At 35.3% G+C, this 6,359-nt stretch overlaps 1 long non-coding RNA gene across 1 annotated transcript; it reads left to right on the top strand.

Annotated features, from left to right (window-relative positions):
- The first annotated feature begins 809 nt into the window (after positions 1–809).
- Positions 810–5,483, top strand: LOC125497505 (uncharacterized). The gene is made up of 4 exons (XR_008969438.1): positions 810–973; positions 1,199–1,480; positions 2,703–2,871; positions 5,185–5,483. It is a non-coding gene; the product is annotated as an uncharacterized LOC125497505 (long non-coding RNA).
- The last annotated feature ends 876 nt before the right edge of the window (positions 5,484–6,359 follow it).

Raw genomic sequence — 6,359 nt, 5'->3', positions numbered from 1 at the left:
ATTGTAAGGGAAAACCTAGTAGCCTGTAAATACTGCAAGAAGAAGGACCATAGGGAGTACGGTACTTCACCAAGCAAAAGAAAGAGTAAAATGGTAGTGGGAGTAGTAACCAGGTGAGTTCTGGGTTCAACCAGTCAGGAAGTCAACGTTCAAAGCATGTAGGGTCACAGAACAACCAACGAAACTACATTAAGCCTGCTAGTGAGAGCAACAACAACCAGAATAAGCATCTGGGTACACTGTTTGTGATGAGGCGCAATGAAGCTGAACAATCCGCCTACATAGTTTTTGGTACTTTTTCTATTAACTCCTATCTCGCTTAAGCGTTATTTGATTCTATGGGTCGACTTATTCGTTTGTTTCATCGTCCGTCATTAAGAGCCTGAAAATGATAGATTTTGAAGTAATTGACTTGCCTATTAGTATACGTAATGGTGAGGTTATAAAGGACACCAAGTTATTTTAATATTTGCCTCAAAATTAGGAGACTGTGTATTTCCTTCTGATTTGATAAAATTCAATTTAAGATACTTAGATGCTATTCTTAAGATGAATTGGTTAGGTTTCTACAAGGCCAAAATAGACTGTCACTAGTAGAAAAAACCTCTTTTGCTACTTTACAAATGCTTGGGTTGTTTTGACAACCCGAGCATTTGACATGTTTTTGGAAAATTAAAAAGAAAAATTCACAAATGCTCGGGTTTTTAAAAAAAACCCGAGCATTTGACTAATTTAATATATACCTTTTCTTTTTGAAAAGGAATTTAATACTTGGAAGTTTGTTCGTCTCTCTCACTCTCCAGTCACTCTCGATTTGCTTCTTTTTCTCTCTCTTCCCCTCTTCACTCACTCTCAATATGCTTCTTCGAATGCATGTCCACGAGAGAATTGCCGCATCCTGCCGCCGCTGCTGAAGAACCAAATTTTCAAGCCTTCTCTCACGAACAGTTCGTTGATGTCGTTAGATCTGAAGGTAACCCTAATTTGCTTTGGTTGATGTTTAGTTAATGGAGCTTTTCCTATTTCATGTTCTGGTTATATTTCAGGACTGGAATGTTATTCTCCTGAATTCTCTTATTTTCGCTTCTTCATTAAGCAAAGAAAAGCGGTTTATATGTCGAGTAGATTCTCTTTTCCTCTGATTTTCTCTCTCCTCATCTTATTCTCATCTGCTTCTTCTCTCCATCTAACCATCAAGGATCAAAAGGGTCTTGTAGCGACTTTGAATCTCAAGAACAATCATCAATGGCTACTCTTGGTGGATTACACGAATCTCAAGGTGCTTCAAATTATGCTGAAATTGAAAGCCTTGCTCATTTTGCCGTCGAAGAACACAACAAAAAACAGGTTTCTTTTAACTTTTTCCTTATTTTTGTGATTTTTGCGGTGAAAATCTGGATTTTGCTGATTACTTGGAAGGATGGATAGAATGGCGACGGATCTTACTCGCAACAGTTCTGTGGAGTGGGATATTGAGCAGGTGAATTGTTGAAATTTTTACTGTATTTCGCACTAATTTCTGTTTTATGCTTTGTAATTTAGCAATTCAGATTGTTTATGAATTTGGTGTATTTGAAGCATTGATGATTTCATCATACATGATTATTGTTAAGTGGTAATGAGACTCTCTGAATCATGTTGTTCGTGGTACACGCCGTATACTTTCTTTCTCTTCTGTTGGATGAATGATGATCAACAGAATACTAATGGAGTTTATCACAGGAGCATGAGTTCGAGCTAGGGATGTCTTTGTCTGAAACATATAGAAAGTATATGAGGCAAAATTCGTGTTATTATGTTATGTTTATTTGTCTAGGTAGAAGAATTATCAAAGTGTTGTTTCGTTTGCAAATGTCTCAATTAGGCGATATGTGTAACGTAGGTGTTGCAAGTAAAAATGAGAACTATATAGCTATGCATTTGGCAACTTGTTTAAAGAATTGCTTTCTTTCTGTGGTTCTGTTAGTATTTCTGAAGAGTTGGCAATCTCAACTTTACTAAATTATTTCTTGTTTGGAGTACACTTTACAACATCTCCAAAATTGATGCATGCCACTAAAATATTTCTTAACATAAACTCATTGGTATCAACGTCATCTCAATGTCTTCAAAAAGATTTTCGTACAAAGTGAGGTAAGGAGGCGGCCATACCTATGCACCTATGCGCCTTTATCCCAGCAACAACAACAAGAAAGAAGGTGTTTTCATTAAACATTTGAACTGAAATTCAATTGACAGCTTCCTACTGCTTATGGAGCATGTCATTTGCACTTTGGGATTTGAGCATAACTACATCACTCTTGCTATTGAAAGTGTCTCCTGAGCCTATAGTCCCCCACGACCTTGGTTCAAGGATACTGTTTGGATCACGGTCGTAGAAACGGTTTCCGTACCGGAAAATGCTGGCAAAATTCCCCTGTCAGGCTCGGAGGGAGGCTTTTTGAAGATTCATGTGGAAATGCTATGTTGATTTTTTATTGTTAACCAATGTAGGACAGATATAAATGGAGATATGGAAAGTGTATGTGCAGACGTTCCTGAAGAACTAGCCCATGTCTATTTTCCTGAAGTAAATAACATAAAGTCTGTTGGTATCATATATTATCAATCACATTAGATTGCAGTCTAAATATTTTGTCTGGACTATCCTTTGCTGACATTGGCTAACTGTATCTGCTTGATTCATAACTCAAATTTTGCAGGTTATTGCTGATAACCTTTCTGAGGAGGAGATTGCTGGCCTAAAACAAATGTTTTAAAATGATTGACGCTGATAATAGTGGACATATCACCCTTGAGGAGCTAAAAAAGGGGTTAGAAAAAGTTGGTGCCAATCTCAAGGATTCTGAAATTGTTGGGTTGATGCAAGCAGTAAGTTGTGCTAACTCCATATTTTATATAGATGCAGCTCCTGTAGTGCTTTTCCTTCTTTACTCATTCTTGTTGGTGCTGTTATGTAAAGATTTCCATTTTCTGCTACAATTGTTTTCTATGGCAGCTATTATCCTTATTCATTGCATTCCCTTATGCATATAAACTAATATAGAAAATTGAAATAGCATTTAAGGGAAGCTTATAAGTTACATATAACAAATCACTTCTGTGACTGAGAAATAATTTTTAATTAGTAATTTGCAACATGTGCAAGGGTATAGAATTTGAACCAACATGAACATAATATTTCGTCCAGTTACTTTGGAAGCCATTGCCATACAAGTGCAAGGGTATAGAATTTCATGGAGACATTAAAGATTTGCCCAAAATAATAAATGTTTATGCTAATTAAGTTTAACTCAATGTCAAAAATATTTCAAAGATTTAAATCTTTTCACAACTGTAAAGAGCAATCAAAATAAGTGGTCGTATAGGTTTTTGGCTGAAAGAAAGTGAAAGTCATATAAAAATTACATGTCATACCAGCAATATAATTATCTATGGGAACCAAGAATATTCTGGATTGAGAAATGACTAATCTGGCTGGAGCATCTCCAAAAAAGTCAAGTTGACAGCAGTTTGGCATACTCCTTAGTACAGAAAATTAAAATATTATACTCTTAGTACAGAAAATTAAAAATTATAGCTGGTTCTATTGTTGTCTTTTTTTTCTTGTTGACAATATACTCCTTCTGTCTCAAAATAGTCTGAACATTTTCCTTCTTGTTTGTCCCATATTAGTTTGAACATTTCCACTTTAGATATGGTCCCACTTCTAAAGTCTATTTTGAGGTATGTGGTTGAAACTGACCTTTTGCATTGAGCGTTTATCACATCACCTACCAAGTCCTCATTGATCCCACTTAAAATCTTGAAATAGTTATTCTACAATAAGGCACATATCTCTTGGTTAATTTAACAGTTGACATAAGTCAAGATGTTATAAAAAAATTAACATAAGTGACAAGACACGTTTTCATCTTTATGGTTCAGCAACACGTATAAATATATTGACATGAAAGAAAGTTGAATTAATATTTGTATTTTTTTGCCAAGATAAATGATTGAATGACTCCCTTGTGTGCTGTTTCTCTTTCATCTCTCATCTACTGAAGGCCTACAGCCTAAACCCGACCTGACTGACCAATCTGCCATGTCTAATATCATTCTTTACGCCCATTTAAAGTTTCTTGTTCAAACTCTTCTCTCTCTCTTGGATAATATCATGCTTTTATCCGTGCTCAACTTTTATTGGCTGGCCTGGGTGAGGTAAATGAAATATGTGTTTAACTGTATTCTGAGAAGAATTCTCATCTTATGGTTCATGTTATATATTCTTAGACTCATAGAAGTTATGATAGGAGTGCAGCTGACAGCATGGTGTGGTGATGGTGGAGATAAGAATATGACTGTGGACTATTGAAGATTAGAGATCTAGAGGGTAGTATCAAGTATCAAGATGGACTACATGAACTTAAAAAATACTACTAATTGAATAAACTGCAGATTTTCATTGCTCTGGTAGTTTGTCTTCAGGAAGATCTTTTCTCTCTTTCCTTATGGCACAACTACTTTAGATTTCCTTATGTATTCATAAATCACAGCAAAGTAATATGCTGACTTGCTTAGAACACACTGCTTTGAATTGATAGCTGTCTGTGACCGACTCTCTGAGACACTCAAATTTCGTATATTCATACAGCATTGTGTACATGTGTCTTTTATAAACAGGAAAAGAAATGAAGTTGTTAAACTACTCTGACTGAATAGTCATTTAAGCATAATTAATTGTCTTTTCCTGGATATTCCCCTCAAATGAATTCTCCTAAAAGTAGAACATGTCGAATTACTTTTTTTGACTGTATCATATCTTTTTACACATGTAAAGTACATATTTCATTGCCTTTAATTTTCTCTTCACTCTTACAGCAACATCAGTAATGATTTCATAGAAAGAAATCTTGCCGTCTATTAGGGAGATTCAAATGTTTGCAATTGTAGGCCTACCCAAATTTGAGTAGAGAAGAAGTTGTTTAGTAATTTGACAATGTTTTACTTTCTTGCCGTCTGCATGTTTTTCCTCGTATTTAACTGATATTAAATCAGGTGAAGAACCGATCACACATGAAATGTTGTTTGATTGCATTGCTGTTTTGCTTAGCAATTATTGTATTGAGACAGCATAGTTCTTAATATGAATAAACAGAATGCCAGCACAAAAAAAATCATGTCGCAATTACTTATTTTTAGGTATAAGGAAATCTCCAATCAGTTGATACCTGCTTTGGTCTTGAAGGAAATTAGGTGAAACAGAATGCTATGTTTGTTTTCAGACCAAGCTCATTTATACAGTGTGAGTTTGTGAGAAGAATATAAAGTGGTTACATTGTTTTATTTTCTCCAAGAAAGCTTGGTTGTGAGTTGTGACTAGTTTCACTGATTATTAAGTTTTGGTGCATGGGATTCCAGAATATCTGATGTCCTTATAACATTTATTTGTACTATATCTTGTACTTTACCTTAATGTTAATTGTTATTTATTTGTACTATATCTTGTATTTATGAATAAAAATATTGGAAAGGAAACTTTTATCTACATGTAAATGATTGTCCATCAATTTCGGATGAAAAAAGGCAAAAAAAAAAAAAAAAAAAAAATTTAAATTTTTAGGGGCTCAAATGCTCCGGTTGTATCTTAAAAACCGGAGCATTTGTAACATAAATGCTCTGGTTTTTAAGATAAAACCGGAGCATTTATAACATAAATGCTCCGGTTTTTAAGATAAAACCGGAGCATTTGTGTTACAAATGCTCCGGTTACAACCGGAGCATTTGTAAAAGTCTCAAATGCTCGGGCGACGTTTGCTACGCGTCAAATACGGAGCATTTGTGGCCTAAAAAACCGGAGCATTTGAGGTTTTTTCTACTAGTGTGTGAAGCTCATAAAGTAGTGTTGAGAATCCCTTTGAGGAAGTTGACTCCTCATCGACGTTTTGGGAAGCCTAAGAACTATGGGATTATTTTTGCAAAGCAAGTGAATAAGTTTTTGAAGAAGAGATGTGAGATCTTTTTCTGTAGTGTGCAACATGTGAGTAAAGAAAATGGATTGATGATCGAGGATATTCCAATCGTAAATGAGTTTATGGATGTGTTTCCAAGTGAGATTTCGGGTATGCCGCCTACAAGAACTGTTGAGTTTACCATAGACTTATTAGTTTCTAGCACTACACCTATATCTAAGGCACTATATAGAATAGCACCTCCTGAGATGAGTGAGTTGAAGACGCAGTTGTAAGAGTTGTTGGATAAGGGTTATATTAGGCCTACTGCGTCACCTTGGGGAGATCCTATGTTGTTTATGGAGAAGAAAAATGAGAGTATGAGATTGTGCATCGACTGGTTGGGTGTTGAACAATGTGACTATT

Source organism: Beta vulgaris, chromosome 5 (assembly GCF_026745355.1).
Source record: "Beta vulgaris subsp. vulgaris cultivar EL10 chromosome 5, EL10.2, whole genome shotgun sequence".
Lineage (NCBI taxonomy): Eukaryota > Viridiplantae > Streptophyta > Magnoliopsida > Caryophyllales > Amaranthaceae > Beta > Beta vulgaris.
This window is presented reverse-complemented; position numbering and strand designations above follow the sequence as displayed.